Source organism: Sparus aurata, chromosome 6 (genome assembly GCF_900880675.1).
Source record: "Sparus aurata chromosome 6, fSpaAur1.1, whole genome shotgun sequence".
Lineage (NCBI taxonomy): Eukaryota > Metazoa > Chordata > Actinopteri > Spariformes > Sparidae > Sparus > Sparus aurata.
Window position 1 is genome coordinate 1,062,419 of NC_044192.1, and position 21,739 is coordinate 1,084,157.

Sequence of the window (21,739 nt, forward strand, 5' to 3'; positions counted from 1 at the left end):
GTCCAAATAGCGAAACTAATCACTTCCGCTGTTCAGAGCTAAATATCCTTATATCAGCATGCTAACATGCTGCCTGCCTCAGTAACATCCCGTCCTCACACCTGAGCCTCTCAACAGGTTTGTGACTCTCAAAACAACGTGACCCGATCAGTGCAACAGCGTCTGTCTGGTTCTGGAAACTGTTCTGTTCTGTTCTGTCATGTTTGTGTCTTAAAGCTCCTGTGAGTAAAACAGTAATACTGACTCTTTGGGATTGTAGGTCGGGTCGAACACATCAGTCAGTGCGTTTACATGTCACACGAGAAAACCGAATTACTGTGTTAGTCCGACTATGATGGGATGTTTAAGATGCATGTATACACATTAGTCTGACTAAAATAGGACCGGATCGGATTTCTCATAGTCGGATTAAAACACCCAGATTGTTGATTGATAGCCGCATTCCTCCTGCATGTATACGTTCCATCAGATCAGATCAGATTTTGTGTTCTGCGCAGGCTCAAGATTTCTTTCCCGGGCCGTGAGCCGGAAGTAGATGGACGACGGCGTCTTTCCTCAGAAATCACCGTGAGAAAGAGAGAAAGAGCTCCATTGTGCATCTAGTTTGTGTAATTATCATGTACACCATATATGAAATGTACAAAGATGGAGCTTCGTCTCGCTCTTCGTACGCCATCTTTCTGGAATGTCGATGCAGTTTGTTGTTGCTGGTGACATAAAGAGGCTGTAATCCGACTAAGCTGTGCATGTAAACGTTCAAATCAAGTCTCTTACCATTGGGAGCGTTACGTTACGTAACCTCAGTTCAATGAATTATGATTAGATACTTTTGTTTCCACAGCAGCATGAAGGAGGTGAAGGTCCTGTGTCTGTTCTGTCCACCTCCAGCCAACTTCACATTTATCATGTTACGTTTTCAGCATTATCTCGTAACAACGTTGTCCGTATGCTATTTTTAGATTTAGTGACGATCAGGAGAACTTCATGGTTCCACTTAAAATACCTGGTTTTGTTGCCGCACGCACAGTTGGAGATTATCCGAGGTCAGGTATGAAAGTCAGGTCACAGACGTAGAAGTGAACGTGATTTCATAGAAATGACAAAAAGGTGTCATGAAGATTGGGAACGCATCATCCTGGCGCTGGTTTTGTCCACACTGGACAGCAACTGATCACAGTCCGTCTGTTTTTGAATTTTGCAAAATCCAAACTGTGTTTCTGAGTCTGCGGCCGCCAGCGTGAGGTGACGGAGGAGTCCTGAGAGGTGAACATGAACCACGCTGCCGCTGAAAGAAAATCCATTACAAGACAAAAAAAACACCAGGCTTTTATCACAAAGAGGGATTTTTATGAATTCACAGAACACTTAGTGGAGCTTTTATATCCAATCAAGCCTCATTTCATGCAGCGCTCAAATGCACAGGCACATATAAAAACCACTCCAGGTCCCGTCAGCGCGTCCGCGAAGTCAACATGAGCAAAGGCAGCGAGATCACAAATAAATGAGGCTTTTACAGATTCATGTTCTGCTGGAGAGAAAAGAACTCGCTTACCTTTTATAATATTAATTAAAGGAAAGTTAAATGTCACAAATAATTATATTCTAAGTGTAACTGATCAACTCAGGCTTGTTTGGTTGTTGCACAAATTATTGTGGTGAAATTAAAAAAAGTGCACGAGTTCCTCTGAACTGTGAACGAGAAAGTACCAGTAACTAAAAGTACTCAGTTACTTTCCCTCTGCACACACACACACACACACACACACACACACACACACATCAACAGGAACCTACATGATGATCATTCACACCCGGATCAATGTCTTCATCATAACTCCATGGAGGAGGCGGTGAATAAACATATTGATCGATCTGCTCCTGATTAGAGCGCGAGCCTTTACAGACACGGATAGACTGTGAGGGGGGAGGAGGGGGGAGGAGGGGGGAGGAGGGGGGAGAAACAAGACAATAAAAGAAATGTGGGAGAAAGAGAGCAGATCAAGTGAATGAAAGAGGTGGAGAGGTGGAGGGACTGGAAAAAAAAGGGAGAGGGGGGAGGCAGTTTGTGGGTGGAGTAATTCAGAGAATGCAAGGCACTGCCTCCCTCCCTCCTCCCCCCTCCTCCCCCCTCCCTCACTCCTCCTCCGGGTGGAAATTCATCCTTCAGGCTGAGCAGCGGACATTTGTGTGGAGCAGCTCGGGAGGACGGGACGTGTTCAGTCAGCAGCAGCAGCAGCAGCAGCAGCCTCTCAGCCCGGGTCGTGGTTCTGTTCCCGGCTGGACCGAGCTGTGATTCATTGCAACACACAGCGACGTGATTTATTTCCTCTTCAGCTCCGAACCGACAGTTCTGTCTCTCGTCCCGGTGTGTTCTGCTCTGCCGGAGGATTTGTCCGCTGGTTCGTCTCAAGTCTTCCGCTCGGTGCCGTTTTTTAGATTTTCCACCGTGAAGCAGCTTCAGCCTCCGAACTTCAGACAGCCCGCCGCCAGCCAGGGAGCGAACCGGACCCGACACCGAGCCGCGACACTATATCTGTCCGCTCGAGTCTGCGGGGAAACGGAAGGAGGAGAAACCGAAGCTCCGCTGTCACCACCAGCACCGGAGCCTCCGACACCAGAACCTGCGGAGGGAGAGGAAGGATTAAGGCTGAATAAAGCGGGCAGGATATAAACGTGCAGGAGATTCTGACGGTCAGTCTGTTTAAACATGATCTCAGTCCTTCAGTGTGTGTGTGTGTGTGTGTGTGTGTGTGTGTGTGTGTTGCTGGAAAGAGAAAGTGTGTCCGGGGCAGAAAATCACTCGACTCCCAGAGAAATGTTTACTGTTGGAATATGACACACACACACACACACACACACACACACACACACACCAGTGCAATCTTTGATAACACATCCGGGTTGTGTGTGTGTGTGTGTGTGTGTGTGTGTGTGTGTGTCCGGGGTATTTTTAGGAGATCTGTGTTATTAGCTGCTCGCTGGGCTTCTTATCCAGCTCTCCGCCCTGCGCCCTCTCCTTCCTTCCTTCCTTCCTTCCTTTCTTCCTCCCTTCCTCCCTCACCTCCTCACCTCCTTCCCTCGCCTCCTCGCTGTGTGTCCTCCCCCCCTCCCCGGTGCTCGGACAGCTGAAGCCCCACACACCAGGCTCATTCCTCTGGCTTCAGAACCCGAACAGGTGCCGCGTACCGCCGGGCTGCGGTCCAGCAGAGAGCGGCCTCGGTGTATTTTTGGGGGATGAAGTCTGTGTGTCGCTGCACCCGAACCGAGTCAGTGACCTCATTGTTCTCCATCCTGTGTTTTCTGTCTGTCTCGTGCTGTTGCGTGCCTGCGCGCGTGCGCTCTTTCTCTCCCGCGCGCGTGCGTGCCAGTGGTGGAAGTAGTTTGAACGTCGCAGCGCGTCAGAGGGGGGAGACGCGCCGGGCCGAGGGGGGACACAGACCTCATTAGGAGCATTAATGAGCCCAATAATCCCGACGTGCTGGAGAAGAAGGAATTAACAAAATAAGAGCAATCACATCCGGTGGTGCTGGTGACGAGCGGGAGCAGCCCGGAGAGGTGAAGTCAGGATGATCGCACACCTCGTCGTGATTCCGCTCACGTCTGCTTTGCCATGGAGACGTTTGACAGCCTGCCGCGGTCTGGGTATGTCTCCTCTGACCGAGGGACAGGACGGGGAGAGGGGGAGAGAGGGGAGAGGGAGAGGGGGGAGAGAGAGGGAGAGGGGGAGAGGGGAGAGGGGGAGAGGGGGAGAGGAGGGGGAGGGGGGAGAGGAGGGGGAGAGGGGAGGGAGGAGGGAGAGAGAGGGGGGAGGGGGAGAGAGGAGGAGAGGGAGAGAGGAGGGGGAGAGAGAGGGGAGAGGAGGGAGGTGAGGAGGGGGAGAGGGGGGAGAGGAGGGGGGAGAGGAGGGAGGGTGAGGAGGGGGAGAGGGGAGAGAGAGGAGGGAGAGAGGGGGAGAGAGGAGGGAGAGGGGAGAGAGGAGGAGAGGGTGAGAGGGGGAGGTGAGAGGAGGGAGAGAGGAGGGAGAGAGGGAGAGAGGAGGTGAGAGGAGGAGGTGAGAGGAGGGAGAGGAGAGGAGGTGAAGTGTCAGAGAGAAAACTACAGTAAGACTGAGTTGAGTTTGAGGAAACACTTGCTGCTGCAGCCGATCAATCGATTAATCGTCAGTTACACAAACTATGTTGATCTGTGATTAATCGTTCTGATTGGTTTTGATGTGACTCCTGATTATCTTCTGTAAACTGACCATTTGGATAAAAGTTCTCAATATTTTTAATCATTTTCGTGACATTTTTTGGCCCGAACAGCCGAGCGATTACCAGTGATCAATAGAAAGTGATCGTGAGTGTCTCCAGCTGTTTGATATTAATTTCTGTTTCTGTGGTGATAAATGATCTGTAGATGTTATCGTTCCCTCATTATTCATGATTTTTGACACAACCTGCGCAGGACGGATCAAACAGAAGGTGTTTGATCCGTTAACGTTCAGTTCTGGCCTCTGATAGAGAAGCTGGTGTTCTCCGGGTCGACCCACATGTTTGTTCTGTGGCATGTGGATCCGTCAGGTAGTAACCTGAAGGTGTGACATGGATCAGTATGGTCTCTGGCGTTCCCTCAGTCTGAGTTTTTTGTCTTTGGTCCTCCTGTGTGAGGGTTTCTGTCCGTCAGCAGGAGTCGTACAGTTCTGGCTCGACTACAGAGGTGTTTTTTTTTTAGACACTTGGCTGTTGCAGCCCGACCTTTGAGGTCCTGGTACTGATTCAGTCCGTGTCTGGCTGCTGTCCTCAGTCTGATTTGCAGAGTTTGTGCAGCAGCGAGTGAAAAATCCCTCACATCTTCTCCAGCGTCGCTCCGTTTTAATGTCATTTGATTGTTCAGAAATACTTGGCTGCTGCGTCCCACACGCCCTAAATGAATTAAAGGACTCTGCTTGTTCAGTGATGGGCAATTTGGAGGCTTTTGAGTGGTCCCGCGGGGGCCATTATTCCCCGTCTGAAGCCTGCAGAGGAGGCCTGGAGGTCCACCTATTCTCCTGCTACCCCCACTGGACGTAAATCAATATGTTCTCAGTGCAGCGGCCCGGATCCTCTCCTGGTTCTGGTCCGGTGGTTTTCTGGTCTCCTCTGCTCTGCTCGGTGACGTAGGCGACCTGCAGCTGAGCACGCTTGCTCGTATGTGTGTGTGTGTGTAAACAGGCGTCATGTTGATCGGACCGCCGTGTTCTGTAGACAAGCGGGTCTTTTAATCCTCCACAGAGAACCGTGTTTGTTTCCCCCCGGGCTGCAGGAACCACCTCCACCGCCGCTGCTGCTGATGTGTGTGTGTGTGTGTCAGTTTCTACACTGTGCTGTTAATTTGTTCACTGAGGTGTGTATGTGTGTGCGTGAGTGTGTGTGCTGATTCTGGTGTGTGTGTCGGTGTGGCCCGCCCACAGTGAGGCGTATAATCCCTGATATCGCTCTGCTGGTTTTGTTCCTGGTATGTCATCATTAATACTGATCCAAAGCTCAAATGTGACTCATAATTAAGTTCTGTAGAGCTGCAGAGATGTACTGACCCACAGATCTTTGTTGGTCTGGATCAGAACCCAACAAATCAGCAGGATTTAAACAGCCGCTGATCCTGAATCACAGACGCTGCAGTGTCAGGGTCCAGATCCGGCCCACACTCCATGCGTTCCTCTGGCCCACATACCGTGTGGAATGAAGGCACTCGGGTCGGTCCGCTCCTGATGTCAGCCAAGAGCCAGTCAAACCAACCAGAACCGGCCAGAATCTGGACCACAGCTCCCTCTGTTCTGGTGGGCTGGATCAGGCCATCGTCCCACACGGTATCTGGGCCAGATTCTCTCTCCGGGTAACGGATCACACTGGTGTGACGTCACAGCTGTGACATTACAAGAACTCCACTGGTTCTGGAGCAGCGTTCATGTTGATGGTCTAAGTCCAACACCGACGTATCGGATGGTGCCGTGACCCAGAACACGGGTCGTCAGCGCTGCTCTCTGCAAAGCGTGTGAAGATGACGCTGGAAAGAAAAAAAAAAAAGCCCCACGTGTTCAGCCGACTTTCCCCCGATGGAAAAAACACGGATTATAAAACAGATTAGTGTCTCGAGCGGTCGCAGTAAATAACCTCGTCTTGTCTTTTTGATGAGGATGCAGCACGCACACACACACACACACACACACACACACACTCACACATACAGGTGATGTGTGTGTGTGTGTTTGATTGGATGTGTTTGTGCAGCACCTCCATCACGCTGCGCTGTAACAACACAAAGAGGTGAGAAACACTCTGGATGTTGTTCTCTCTCCCTCTGCAACGACAAGAGGTCCAGTCTTCAGTGTGTGTGTGTGTGTGTGTGTGTGTGTGTGTGTGTGTTCGTCATAATGTTTTCTATCATTTTCACAGAGGAGATCTCTGTGCTAACCTTGACGGGTTAAGTAAACAGTGTGTGTGTGTGTTGTGTGTCTGTGCAGCGGCGCCGCTCTCCTCTGAAAGGCTCCTCAGTCTCCAGTAGAAAGATGTGCTGCTCGGCTTAAGAGGTTTAAATTACCTCGAGGAGGCAGCGGAGCCGTTTTGTTGCGACCGTCTCTTCAAGGTGATGATCAGCTTAACAGGTATCGAACAGCGCCGCACGAGATGTAACACACACTCTGCGTCGGGCCCGCTGCGTGCTGCAGGAGGGGAACAAAGTCAGCGGGTCGGTTCTGTGGTTTCTGTGAGGAAACCCTGGAACGCAGCTTTGGTTCTCGTCTTTTACTGCTCGAAGCTTACGTAACAGCTGATGTGCTGAGAAGCTTCTGACCCGAGGTGACCCGGAGGAGCCCGGTACTGACTGGTTGTAGAAATTCAAAGAGCTGCACGTCATTCACGGAGGCGGTGGAGACGAATGATCCACTCAGAGCATCTGTTGAAGGCTCCACAAGTGACACATGTGGTTAAACAGTCGAGGTGGAATGTGTCTTTGCTCTTCAGTGTGTCGATTTTAAATTGTATTTTGCTTTTTATTTAAAACACACAGCTATGTCGTCGTCAGACCGCCACATCTGGATCAGTAAAGATCAACAGATGGCGGGTTTTTCCTTCTTTATAAAGATTTTAATCAACAGCTTGAATTCATCCTGCCGTGTTTCTGCAGGTTCAGACGAGTTCAGATAATATTCACCCCCAAAAAATAAAGATTCAGGAGTTGAATAAAAAAGAAAAACAGCCTTCAGCGATTCAACACTCGACACCAAAAGATAGAAATTCAGTTTCTTACTAAGTTTCTGTTCCGTCATCACAAACAAATCAATAAATCATCTCTGAGAGAGAAAATGAAGCATCTCCAACGCCGGCTTCTGGATTTAAAGATAAAAATGAAAGCTAATTTAGATCGATTTTTGATTAGTGGTCACCTGCGACTCATCGCCGTGCTAACAGGACGGGTTTTCTTTTTTTATCCCTGAAGAGTTCACAGCTTTGAAATCCATTATTTTTTATCCAGCAACAGCTTCAGTTTTATCCCAGTTTCATCTCAGCAATCAAGATGAGCAGGTTGGAGTCAGACTTCTCCTCCTCGTCTACGTCTGAGCTACTCCCTATTCCACAAATCAATATCATCCAAAATAGGATTGAGCTCCTCTGTTATGAAACACCTTGTGTATCCTCCAGCAGATCAGTCTAATCTTTGGCTTCCTGCTTCTCAAACTTCAGCTACAAGCAGAGAGAAGGATTCTTCCTTCAGCTGAGAGATTCTTTTTATTCCTCTCCGATTTCAAAAGCTTTTGGAGAAAGGTTAAAAACCCCGGCGTGTGCGTGTTGTGGAGTCGGCCTTTCACATTGGGAGATGAGATTTAGATGCTTCACTTTCCCCCTCCTGCAGCCTCTCTGGGCTAAAACAGGGTGTGAGGCATATCCGGCTCCTCGGCCTGCAGTTGGCGGCTCCTCTGTCGCTGTGAGTCACCATCCTGCCATGAGTGAAACTCCACTCGTCGATGCACATACGGCACATTTGTCAGAACACGAAAATAAAACAGTCATGGGATGTTTGAAGAGCCCTGCAGGTTTTTTTAAAGGGTGTGGGCCTCGGTGCTATTCTTAGTGGGAGATAACAACAGAGAACCGATGGCGATTCTGCTGATGGCGCCGGCTGCTGGACTCAAAGGGTCCGGCGGTGTAAATCGGGACAGAGAGCTGAAGTTGGTCTTTTTGCAGTTGTCATGGTTTCAATATGTTTTAAAATAGAGGCCAATAAAAACGTGTAAGCGAACAGACAGTCTGCTCAGCGGAGGTTTAATCCATAATGTGCAGTAGATGAGTCAATGGCCTCAGAACCGCTCGCCGCCTCGCTGCCTCCTCTGTTTGCAGAAGCATTTATGCTGCGCTGCCTTTCTTTTGATTGCAATCTACAGTCGCTGCTGTCACGAGCTGTAATTCTTCAGAATACATTTCCTCTGGGTTCCAGCGCTCGGTGCCGAGCCCGTGTGTCTGTCAGAGCTGCTGTTGTTTTCTAGTCTCCAGCTGCTGCTTTCACTCACCTGTTGGAAGCCAGTCAACGCCACCGAGAGCCCGACAGGCCCGCAGAGTCAACAGCAGTGTGAGGGAGAGCAGGTGAGCAGGTCGGGTCCGGATCAGGTTACGTTGGATTTCCCAAATTACAGTTTACCAGACAGTGACAGTACGACGATGATGATGACGTGTTGTTGGTGCGCTGCAGCGGTCATGTTGGTTTTTAGACGACTCTGAACGCCGACCGGTTCAGATGTTGGATATGAGGATGTGTTGATGTGTTGACGAGGCTGAAACATCGCGTGGTTAATCAGCTGGTTGATTATTTTTACTGTCTTGATGTTATTTTAGTAGTTTTACAAAAAATACTCCAACTCTGTGCTGATATTCCAGCAGTAGTTTCTTCAGCTGCTTCCTCCTTTTGAAGCAATGCTGATCATATTTGCTAACAAATTTTTTTGTAAAAGAAATGGCACAAATTCCAGGTGTTGGTTCAAACCGGATCAGAACCCTGTCACAGTGAGAGGGAACATGAAACGCTCTCGGTCCTGACGTGTGGAAACGATGCAGAAATAAGTCATGTAGGATTCAGCCGGCTCTCTGAAGCAGGGAAGCCGTAATGATTCATTCAAGTCAAAGTGTGTACATTTGTGCTGTGTCGGTGTTTATAAAAGTTCACACCCTTCAGAGTTAATTTAACACTCTCGGTTCTGAACGCTGGCCCGGAGCCACATCAGTCCTGAGAGCCAGCAAACAAACAGTCCAATCAACACCTGACGGCGGCAAACACTCGTCGCTCACCAACGCAGCAGATCACGTCACACAGAGTGTATTTATCACCTCAGAGCTCCGGCTTTGGATCGTCGTACGAGTTGTGATTGGGCGGAGCCGGGTCGGAGGAGGCGGAGCATCGTCAGCAGCGTTGTAATGAGAGATCTCTTGATGGACGTGTTTTTCCCTCCACAGGGAGCTCAGCAGGGCGGATGCTTAATCACAAGTGCGCCTGAACTGGGATTTATTCTTCTGGTGACTCATTTTACCGCCCAGCAACAGGAATAATCCTCCCGACAGTATATGTGGGGTTTGAAATCCATCTGACGTGGCAGAAATTTGAGTTATTGACTGACTGAAACCGCGACCATAAATATCTTCCTAATGTGCTGTTTCATCAGCAGGCCCTCAAATTAGCAGATTTTTTAAAAGTCATATCCTGCAGCATGATTCTGGCAGCTATAGACGCCAAGTGACACCAAATGTCCATGTTTATACGGTGTGGGAAATCTTTCTTTTTTTTTTTTAACTCAAGCTGTGAGAAAGCGTGACAACACTGGTGCCATGTGTCTGCAGCTCCGGAGCTGCTGCTCTGTTGCTCCTAGTGGCAGTTTGCTGTATAATTGCAGTTGACAAAGCTGTGAAGTGCTGCAGAGGGAGACGCCGCAGCAGCAGGCCGGCCGGGCCGTTATGAGCCATCAGTGTAGCTAACTGCTCGGGCCTGGATGTCACTGATAGAGAGGCCGTTTTAGTGCCGGAGCTCAGGACTGTGAGCGGATTGTTCTTGTTGTGCTGCTCCGTCTCAGCGGGGCGACCTGCAGCTCTGCTCTGCACGTTCTGAACGTATTTATTGTAGATTAGCTGTTGACACTTCGGCTGTAGCGTGAAGAACCAGCTCCGTGTTTGTTAGCGCCGCCGCGGAGGTTGTGTCGTCACCCGTGTCCGTTTGTTTGTTGGGTTGTTGGAAGGAAAGAGGATTTGTGTTTGATAAATCAGGCTTGTATGTAGGAGTGAGTACAGTTTGGGGACTGTTGGGTTTTGGCTGAGGTATACGCTCTACTGAGCACCATTCTTGTGGAGTTTGTTTTAGGATTGCAATTAAAAATGTCTTTCATTTTTGCATAATCTGCAGAATTCTTTGTAGATTATCAGAATATAAAATGTTGTAGTTTCTCAAAGTCTAAAAACTGAAGATGATGATGATGATGATTGTTTTCACTCCTGGAAACTTTCAAATAGTTCGATAATATCTTGACAAACTCTCAAGACAAAGTTCATATTCTTTCATTGTTAAACATTTCTCTTTCGGTCTCTAGCTGCACGACCTCCACTGAGCTCCCAGAATTCTCTCTGCTCCTCATTACTCAAAGCTACGTCCAATCAGAAGACTTTAAATTGTGAAAGAAGCTGATGTCACAGCTGTGTGTGTGTGTGTGTGTGTGTGTGTGGCAGGGTGGCAGTGCAGTCATTAGTTCTGGAGCATTAACTGCTTATCAGTGGACAGTTTTATTAGCCCCCGTGTTTTGGCTGGTTAGCCTTCTGGACATGGAGCCAAATGGCGCTCTTGAGTTGCCCGGTCAACCGTGGAGGAATCCCGCCGCCACGCCAGAACCCTCAACGCTGCGAGAAAGAGCTGATTGTGATCTGACTTTGCTACCGACGCTTCTGGACGTTCAGTCTGCGTGTGAGAACGAGTAAACGAAGCCGCCGCGTTGTCCTCAAACATTCGGTTCAACCTTAACGTGAAGGAATTCCACCACAGCGCCACACATCATGAAAAAAAAAAAACAAGTAGAATAGTAAAAAATGTGTTTGACATGTTTGGCAGCCGCAGCAGCGAAACAGAAGAGCGATCCAGATCCATGCCGAGCGCAGAGTTTCCACTCCGGCGTCGCCCTGTAATGATGTATATTTAGCTCTTTTTAAAGCGCTGGAAACGGACCCACATGTAGAGGCGTGTTGCTCGGTCATCCGTGAAGGAATTCAGCTTCACCACAACAGCCAGAACGGCCTGCTGGTGCCGTCACCATGGAGACTCGTCTGCTATGCCGAACGGGGGCGGTGGGGTCTCCGACAAGGACTTTCAGTATGAGGAGTTTGGTTCATTCAGGCTGAGATGAAAGTGCAGACATTCACAAATGTTTGAATAATATTCTGGGTTTTTTCTTGGCTTCTAGATGGAGAGAGGGAGAAATGCTGAGTGCTTGTTTTGGCTCATCTGGCATGAAGCATTAAAACACCAAGAACATAAAAGGAGGAGGGAGAAATCTCTCCTGACACACGGAGCCGCTGCTTTGAGACTGTTTGCACGCTTTGTTATTAAAAATTAATAACTGCAGAGTCACTGAAAGAACACGAAGCGACAAAACGACACGACGACTGAAAGCAAACCCAGATCTTTCATCTGGTTCTTGTGTGTGTCTGTGTGTGTGTGTGTTAGTGTGTGTGTGTGTGTGTGTGTGTGTGTGTGTGTTGTGTTGACTCAGGCAAACAGCTCGGCCTCTCCACCTGGCCGGCAGCTTTTAAAGCGTTGGCGGGAGGCAAATACAGCCGGCCGAGGAAATGAGACGTGAGAGAACCTGACATGTTAAATCTAACAGTCAAACACCACCAGGTCCACTTCACACCCGCCCTGCGTGTGTGTGTGTGTGTGTGTGTGTGTGTGTGTGTGTGTGTGCGTGTGTGTGTGTGTGTGTGTGTGTGTGTGAGATTGGGTTCTCAATAGATGACATTATTCCTGGTGTGGACTCACATACACACACAGTCACACTCTTGCACAAGCAGGGGCATACATGTATATGTACGTTAGGTTGTGTGTGTGTGCCGACAACACACACACACACACACACACACACACACACGCTGCCTAATCTAACACAAACAGAGGAGGCTTCAGGTTACACACCTTGTACGAGTTGGGACGAGTCAGCAGAATCTGTGAATGGCGACTCAGTTCAGCAGAGTGAAGAACTGATGTGAAGTGAGAGGATGAAAACATACAGACACAACAAACAGTCAGTATTTTATTTCATCATTCTTTCATCAGATCATTTGTTGATTATTTATTGATTCATCATTAAACAGTTTGGTGTTTTAAATGGTGAATAAGGTCACAAATGTCTTGTTTTGTCCAAAAAACAAACACAAAGAAACCACAAAATCTGAGAAGCTGCAAACAGAATTTTATATATTTTACAAATTGAAGATAATCACTGTAATGATTCAGTCATCAAAATTGCCACTTGTTATTTAATCACAAACCATCAGTTTGTTTTATTGTGTAATCTGTCAAATTATTGTTTGATTATTGTTATTTGTTCCTCGGTGGAAACACTCTGAGATGAAGTGCAGCCGAGCTGCTGACAGAGTCCAGAGTTTATTCTCACACTATTTTTATTCTTTTCGACCAAAAGTCCAAAAACTGAAACTCGTTCAGTTTACAGTCGTATAAAAAGGAGAAAAGCCGCCGTTCTTCCCTCCAGAGGGACTCTAATGATTAATCAGTTATCAATAACATCGACCAGCCTAATTGTTTCAACGCTCGGAGCAATAAAATAACTAAATTACCAAATTACTGGTCAAGTGTGTATTGATTCTTTTATAACGTGCATTTAAAATCCATAAATCAATGAGATGAGCGGATGATTAGTTGTAATGGAGCCTCCTCCTCTGTGATGGTGTGAAGTTAACTTCACTGTGAGAGACTCCCGGCGGCACGCAGCCCGACGCTCAACACTAAATGTTTGATTTGATGCACTCTGTTAAACTCCGCCCGCTGCGGCGCTGCACCAGGAAGTAAACAGTCGGGGGGGGGAAACGTGTCACGGGGCATGAATGCTCATCTCCGAGCCTATTGGCAAATTTGTGTCGGATCAGGATGTCGTGAGTCACCCATTCATCCACCCATTTATCCCTCTATTCATCCACCCACCCATCTATCCACACACTCATCCACCCATCAAGTCATTTATTCACCCCACACATTCATCCGTCAATCCGTCTTTTATGATGGGCAGTCATTCAAACGGACGAGAGCTGTCGTCTGCCAACGTGCGCCGATGATTCACGTCCTGGAGACTGAGTGTGTGTGTGTGTGTGTGTGTGTGTGTGTGTGTGTGTGCGTGTGTGTGTGTGTGTGTGTGTGTGTGTGTGTGTGTGTGTGTGTGTGTGCGTGCGTGTGTGTGTTGGGGGCACTGAGGGTGAATCTGGGAGTGACAGGGGATGTAGTGGTGGGATGTGTTGATGGATAGGACTGGAGCCTGCAGAAATAATACACAGAGAGGGGGGAGAGAGGGGGAGAGAGGGGGGAGGTGGAGAGAAACGGGGTTAATAGAAAGCGAGGGAGTGAGTGCAACAGAGAAAATAAGCATGTGGGGGAGGGAGGGAGGGAGGGAGGCAGTGACAGCAGGAGGCTGGGCGGAGAAAGACAGGTGAGGAGAGGATGGAGAGCCGGAGCGACGGAGCAGTTTACAGTCGGTGAACGTCCTCCAAGTGTTCACTTCGACCTCCACTCGCAGCTCTGGACCTCAGAGGGGTGGAGGTGTGTGTGTGTGGGTGTGTGTGTGTGTGTGTGTGTGTGTGTGTGTGTGTGTGTGTGTGTGTGTGTGTGTGTGTGTGTGTGTGTGTGTGGGTGGAGGGGTATTGTTTACATAGTTGCCGCTTCAAAGAGCATTACAATTTAATAAAGCGATAATCTTCAAGGGCAAACAGAGCGACGGAGCTCACACCCGAATCCTGCTGTTCACAGCCCAGCAGCAGGACTGCAGAGTCGAGCCGAGGCCTCGCAGCTCGCCGAGCGGAGCTGAAGTTTGTTTGTTTTTAAAGTTTTATCAAGAATAAGAATCATCTGAATTTATTATTAGACGACTTTAAAAATAACTTTCCAGAAGTTTTTCTCTTTCAGCAGAGAGTGCAAACGTCCCTCCACACAGTTTTGCTCTGTTGTTGACATCTTCCTGCTTCTGATGTGACGTGACGCCTCATCAGTCGTTTCAGAACCTGACGCAGTTCGGACCTGCAGACACTCGTGACCCGTGTGGATGTAATTGTGAAAGCCGCCATGTTGTTTTTAAACGGTGGCTTCTAGTCGTTGCTAACAGTTCCTCAGATGATGCTGATCAGCTCGATAGTGAGACAGCCGTCAGATTATCGCCTGCTGACTGATTGCAGGAGTCAGTAGACGTGCGAGCGGCTGCAGTGCGAGACGTGTTCCTCTGAGTGTAAACGCACTCTGACCCGTCTGTAATGTTGGATGTTGTTGGTCATTAATCCTGCTGCATTTCAACGTACGTGTTGATATTTGTGCTGACGGCCGCCTGCAGTTTGTGGAAAATAACTCTGCAGAGTGCATTATTTAAAAGAAGTATGCTACACTTCTTCTTCTTCTTCTGCAGAGTTCATTTTCACACTGACTGAGCTTATTGAAGTGCAGTTTTTTTGGTTTTGGGATATAAGATATGGACTCTGTGAAGCTCTGCGCGCTGTAAGAACGTTAAAGTCATCAAGGGTGTCAGAGAAATGTGATTTTCTGCAGCGCGGCCTGAGGGGCTTCTGTGGGTGGCACATGTCGGGGATTTTGTATCAACTTCTTTTGAAATTTTCACACAAAAACGAGGATGCAGTTCTCTCATAAATACATCCTGATGTACCCTGAATGTCTTTATCTTCCGTGAGCTCTCACTCTCAGGATATTAACATTCAGAGGTTATTTTCAGGCTTTTTGCCCCATTAGATGTTGATGTACGACCAGTGGAGAGACAATATGCTTTAAGTGAATATACAGCAACGTCTAACAGCAGAAATATGCTCAATAAAACATCAATATAACCACAAAAATACCAGAAGTAACTTTAGAAAAACGCATTTTCATAACCTCCAACATGAGTTATGCTTCAGCTTCACAGAAAAATGACGGAGTGAAGAGAAAAGCTGGAGGCGCTGTGCCATCATCTGCTCTGTGTTTAAGTCCTGAGACATCAGGTGGATTTGCTGCAGAGCCACAGTTTCTCTTGAAGTTCACCTCAAACCAGGTGTTGAGCCTCTGCAGAGCGCGGCCTGTAATCAGCCCGGCTCTGCAAGAATGATATGAATTCTGTTTGAACGTTCGGGACGAGGCTCAAACCCTCTCAGCCGCCCGGTGACGGAAAGTGCGCCAAGAATGTGGACCTTTATGTTCTGAGCTTTGTGTTCTGCTCACTGAGAATTTACCCAACTTCACCTTTCTTTAGTTTCAGTGTTGTGACGACGCTGGACTTATGATTTAATATGTTTTAGGCACAGAAACATCTTGTTTAGAGTTCAGATTCTGGTGCTGTTCATACAAACAAAGCTGGAAAATATCCGGACATCTCTTTGAAAATATCCAGCGGTGTCACCTTCACAAATGTTGAAACATCTGGTAAGTTGGGTCATAAACATGTAATCTGAATGTGTCAGTTGTTTACAGAAACACTGACGGCTGACATTTAATCTCTGTAACAGCCGGCACACAGAAACTGTACGAGGCAAAGTAACGTGAATTTAAACACGATCAGCATTTGTAATATTCTGACTTTGTGGTTGTTTTCATCCGTCGGTACAAACTGAAACTGAAACGCGTCCTTCATTTTCAGCGGAGACAAAGGCCGACTCGCCCACCCTGTTTGTTTACAGAGGAGAGAGAGAGTCAACTCTTCTTTGAACCGCATTAATTCTTCCACAGCTTCCTCCCTCGGCTTGGTTGTTATTCCGAGACGCTCGCAGATCCAGTAGCATGGCCAATACATTCATTGTTTGCTGGCTGCTATCAGAAGGTACAGGACTGCACTTTAAAAGACTGTCACCCACTTACCCGAGAGAGAGCGGGAGGGAGGGGGGAGGCAGAGAGAAAGTCATTAGGGCAGGCAGAGCAGAAAAGACAGAGCGAGAGAGCTATCTCTGCGTGCAGCAGTGTGGCTGCCGCCTACAATCCCTCAAGACTCACTCTGTGTGTGTGTGTGTGTGTGTTGAGTGTACACACATGTGCACGTGTACTCTGTAGGAGTATCTGCAGGTCTGTGTGTCAGGCTCACTGGTTTACATGCTACTAAATACCATTGTTATCCTGAGGCCTGCAGGAAGCCTCCCGCCGCTCCGACTCCCCGAGCTGCTCTCTGCCGCCGCTGCTGCTGCTGCTGCTGCTGCTGCTGCAGATTAACTCGGAGCAGAAACACCTCGCTTCACTTCTCCTCTCTCGTTCTGTTCCTCCTCTGGCTTCACTGTTTGACTCACGCTCTCTGCCTGTACAGGTAGGAAGCACTATTTTCTGCCCTCCTATATGTATCATCCACTTATGGAGCTCTTTTTTAGCCGCTCCTGCGTTCACGGCTCCGGTGACGCCAGCAGAACTCCACGTACCGCTCCTCATGGGAACTGTTGAAATAAAAGATAAAGATAGAAACACTGTGGACGCCCTCAGATTCAGGAATCAACAAGTCAGTGTGGGAGTCATAAATACAAGAATCACTTATTATTAATATCATGATTGTGAGACACACACACTCGCATCTGAAACACCAGCTCAAGCTTCCAGAAGTTCCATCAGTGACGCGCTCTCTCTCTCCTTCCTTCTACTCACACTCCTTCTTCTTCTTCTTCTTCTTCTTTACTTTAATGTTGTGTGTGTGTGTGTGTGTGTTTGGTGTCGCCTTGACACAACCTTGTGCTGCACTGTGCACCCAAATCGAAACACCTTGTAAGTCTGGAAAGAATATCACATCTTAATGGAGCGATTAGCATCAAAGAGGCTGTTTTGCACTTCACACAGACGAGTGGAGGAACGTGAACCAGAACCTGAAGTACTGCAGGACCGGCGCCGTGCTCTCTGTTCTGTCAGAGAAAAATTATATCGCAATCATTTATTTGTTATCGTCTGACCTTCAGCCATTAACAACATTTGCTCCCATACATCGCTGATTGTGTCTGTAGATAAGAAGTAAACCAGAATCCAAAATGTCCTCTTGTGTTTCCATTTGCAGCATTTTAGAGGAGCTTTAGGTTTGATCTCTGGTGGCGTTTACCTGAATCTCTCCACAGAAACATTTAGCACAGAAGAGAAAAATAAAATCTGGTGATAAACATCAGCTCGGCGACGCTCGCCGTCTCCGTCCAGTCGACTGATAAATTCAGCAGACCGGGGAGATCTTTAACCCGGTGAAAAACTCCGAGCCGCGGTGCGTTCAGAACCCTGCCGCAGGAGTTGGAGGTCACATTGCTCGGTCCGCTCGGCTTCCAGCCGCGGCCCGTTATTATCATAGAGATAAAGAATGGAGCCTGGGAGCGGAGACATCTGCGGTGACTGTGGAGGTGGAGGGAGGTGGATGTGAGATACTGACTGGCTGAATGACCGGCTGGCTGCAGTGAGTTATTGGCTCTCCAGGAGAAAAACAGAAAGTAGTGAGTGACTGGCAGCGAAGGTGAAACCCTGGAGGAGTGAACGGCCTGCTGCCGGCCTGCATCGCTGACAGAACATCCAGCCGGACTCACGGACGTCTCAGTGACACTGACGGGCTGATTGAGTGAAGGAGAAGCTGACTGAGGGACGGATCGGACTTCTGAGCCGACTGAATAAAGAGAGAGATGCTGTTATTGACCGCTGATCTGTTGACTGCAGGAAGGAAGATGTTGGTGGGACGTATGAAAGGTAGATTTCTGAGAAGCTGTCTGAGGATCGACACATTTTTAAGTTCTCTTCAGTACCAGACTGATCCAGTGACGGTGTGTACGTCAGCGTGAGGTTAATAGTGAGAATAAAGAGGCAGGATTGTTGGAAACCAGAAGCATCGTCCTTCAGATAAAAAACATTTTGTTGTCTTGTTGTTTGTCTGCTGACAGCCTGTGCAGGTTTGCAGGCTGCTGTCGTGACGTGTTGTGTTGTGTTGTGTTGTGAGTTCAGGTGGACGACTGTTTCTGCTCGTGTCCGACCGGCTCATCAGCAGACTTGCCGACTGGTTTGCGTCGGTCGCTGCCTGCTCGTGTATTTATAACTCGGTGCTGAACGTGAAGATAGCAGAGACACACAGATGAGAATTGATGACCTGCATCAGCCGGAGGAACGGGAGGAGATGGCTATCACTGCAAACTCATCTCACACACACACACACACACACACACACACACACACACACACACACACACACACACACACACACACAGAGGACGTACCGGCTGCTGCAGTATCCAGGTCACTGCGGTGTGTGTAGACAAACTCTTGTGTGGTTCCTCACCTGCGCTCGGCTCGGCTCGGCTCGGCTCGGCTCGGCTGACCCAGATTAGTCCTGTTTATCTTTGAGATGTTGTTTGTGTTCTGGAGCTGAACGGAGCCGGACAGGAAGTCCAATCAAACTCCGAACACCTGAAGACTCCTGGAAGAGATTTGAGGGTTTTTAGTGAAGATTCTCAAATTCACATGTGACATTTTTGTAAAGGTTATTTATAATAATAGTGACTGAAATAATCTGTGAGTGAGAATAATTCCCAGCTCTGAATTATCCACATCTGCAGGTTTACACAGAGTTACTGTCAGAGCGACTCTAAAGTCTTCCACTTCCACAACTGTCACAATGTTTAGATTTAGATTGCAAGAATCCGTCAAACATAAAGAAATATTTAAAATGAAAATGACATTTTGGAAGCAAACTCTCTGCTTTCGCTGCAGCAGATGAAGCCTGTTTCATCTCAGACGAGACGCCTGTCTCAGCCTGTGAACAGCTGCACTGACATCCAGTCTTATAAAATGATTCATATTATAAATATAAAGCGTATCGACTCGCTGGCGGTACAGAAATAGCTGTTTATCTGAGCAGAGAGTGTGTGTGTGTGTGTGTGTGTGAGACGATGAGTGAAGGTCAAACCGCTTCGTCCAAACACACGGCAGACTTGTTTTTATGAAATAAGTTATCGCTCGTATGAATTTGTCGCGCGAGTTTGACTTCAGCGTAACTCGCTGTGACCTCTGACTGTGTTTAAGTCTAAAAATAGTGCCCGTCGGGTTATTTACCCCGATCGGAGCTGTCGGAGGGAAGCAAGGCAGAGCACGCTGGGAGGGAATTGGATGGCACCTGGGAGGGAAAGTGCACGGATTGAAGAGACGCTCGGATTAAAGGGCGCAGATTAGCAAGTCTGCAGCGCCGTCTGAAGGGGTGAGGAGGGGGAGAGGGGTGAGGACGCCTGTGTGTGTGTGTGTGTGTGTGTGTGTCAGTGTGTGTGGTGGAGCATATAGAAGGTCTCGTGTTGCCCGGCTGTCATTTTCTGTCACACTAGCAACTGTCCCCAGCTGTCTAAAACACACACACACACACATCTAAAACACATGCACACACACACACACACACACACACACACACACACACACAGTCAAATACTCACATGTGACCAGCTGCTCCCAGCTGTCAGTGTATCTCAAGTCCTGGCTGGTGGTCCCAGTTGGACCCGGCCACGCACACACACACACACACACACACACACACACACACACACACACACACACACACACACACACACACACACACACGTTGATTCATGTCATTTTGGACTTTTCATGGACTTGAATCATTTCCTGGAGTCGTCTCTCTGACTGTAACCTCAGCCGCTGACCCTCACATCATTCTTTTCATTCATCAGCGTCGTCCTCACTGAACTCAGCTGAGGTTTTAAATGTGTCCCTGAAAGTCAGAAACACACACACACACACACACACACACACACACACACACACACACACACGCGCGCACACACACACACGGACACACACGGACACACACTCTGACAGCGGACCTTGAACAGAGAGCAGATATGTGACCGACACATCTCTGTGTTTTGGCGCCTCGTGTTGATAACTTGCAAATATTTCAAAACCACTAGAATCTGTTCTCCATTAGAAGTGACGTCTACAGATGATCTGCTGGGTTGAAGAGGTTTTTCCTCTCAAACGCAGTTAGTGCGAGCTAGTCGGCTGTAGTCTGTGTGGTGTGTTCAGGTGTGTTCAGGTGTGTTCAGGTGTGTTCAGGCGCGACAGTCGTCCTGCTGCGCTGCTCGTTATTTAAGTTAGTTTGGTGTGTGTGTGTTCTAAAAAACAGGCGAGAGAGGAAACACAACTTCAGCGATCTAATTGGAGTGAAATGTAATTACTGCTGCTGCCTACACATTCTTTAACAATAATTGTGTTTCCTCCTTCTCTTTTATTCTCCCTCTGTTGTTTTCTTCTCTCTCTCTCTCTCTCACCACTCCATCTCTCTCTCTCTTTGTGATCTTTAATTCTTTCATGTTTCATTTTTGCAGCCGTTGCAGTGTTATAATTAGCCTACTGAGATGCGCAAAGCATCGCCGCTCTTTCCCCTTATGAGCTGTTAGCCTTCACTCGCTCACACACACACACACACACACACACACACACACACACACACACACACACACACACACACACACACACACACACACTCTCTTTAAAGCCTATGAGTTTTGTGAGCGAGCGGGTGAAAGCGCTGATGCTTCGGCGTTCCAAAAACACGACTCTAATCAAAGTGGACGCGTGTTTGGCTGCGTTCGCAAAAGAACCGCAATTCCCATGATTCTGCCCCGCTGGTCCCACTTTTCGTTTTATTTTTTTTTTTTTGCCTCGCCTCAAATTAAATCCTCATTTCGAGGAACTTGAAGCCCATCGAGCCCTCGGGGGGGGACAGGAAGTCTTTGTGAAGTCATTACAGTGGCAGGAGGAAACCAAACTTCAATCTGAACAATATTTTCTATCAGCAGGAAGTTTTTCTGCTTCTTTCATCTCAGTCAAGTTCACCGTTTGGTTTGATTTCTTTGCTAATGTTGAAACAACAAAGCAGAAGATGTTCCTGTGATGCTCGTCTGAAGCGTCGAGCTTTCATGGTAAAACAATCTTGTTTTTGACGGGAGGATTATTTGGTAGATAGCGATCTTGTTTTAGGAGATAATAAATGGCGTCCCCGGTCGCCGCAGGTCGCCCGCGTAACTCGAGAGAACAAAACCTTCCTGGTGTGTTTTGGGAGCGCCGGGAGGTCCGGAAGAGCTTCCCCACCCTCAGCATGTCGGGTCACGAGTCGCCCTGTTGTGTCTTTGTAGCTCAATATGGCTTCCGTGCCTCAAAGATGAGCCTCCTGCTGCAGATCTCCTTCTTATCACCTGCGTCTTCATCAGCACACGACGGAAAGTCATGAAACAAAATCAATAACTGGTTCTGTCTGACTTTTAACTCCGTCGTACACAAACACCAGGTTAATGTCATGACATCACAGCTCAGATTTCTGATCCATGTGTACACACATCTGTGGCTGGAGAGGTGCAGCATGGACGGACATCTGCAGCCGGATCAGTTTCATGATGGATCATATTTACACGTGACTCCGCCCACGCAGGAGCCTGCTGCCAGCCGCCGCTCGCTCCTTTCTCGTCCTTCTGTCGTGTTGTTTTTCCGCTCCGCTGGTTTTCCC

General features: G+C 48.2%; 1 protein-coding gene across 4 annotated transcripts in view; it reads left to right on the plus strand.

Annotated features, from left to right (window-relative positions):
- The first annotated feature begins 2,159 nt into the window (after positions 1-2,159).
- Positions 2,160-21,739, plus strand: part of dag1 (dystroglycan 1) — a 50,812-nt gene continuing 31,232 nt past the window's right edge. Inside the window, exon 1 of one of the 4 annotated variants that reach the window (XM_030419737.1) lies at positions 2,160-2,691. The gene's annotated coding sequence lies outside the window, so the exon portion shown is untranslated. Of the gene's footprint in view, positions 2,692-3,243; positions 3,267-3,317; positions 3,643-16,508; positions 16,532-21,739 lie in introns of those variants that run through there. The other 3 variants (XM_030419740.1, XM_030419738.1, XM_030419739.1) reach the window with 3 other exon arrangements.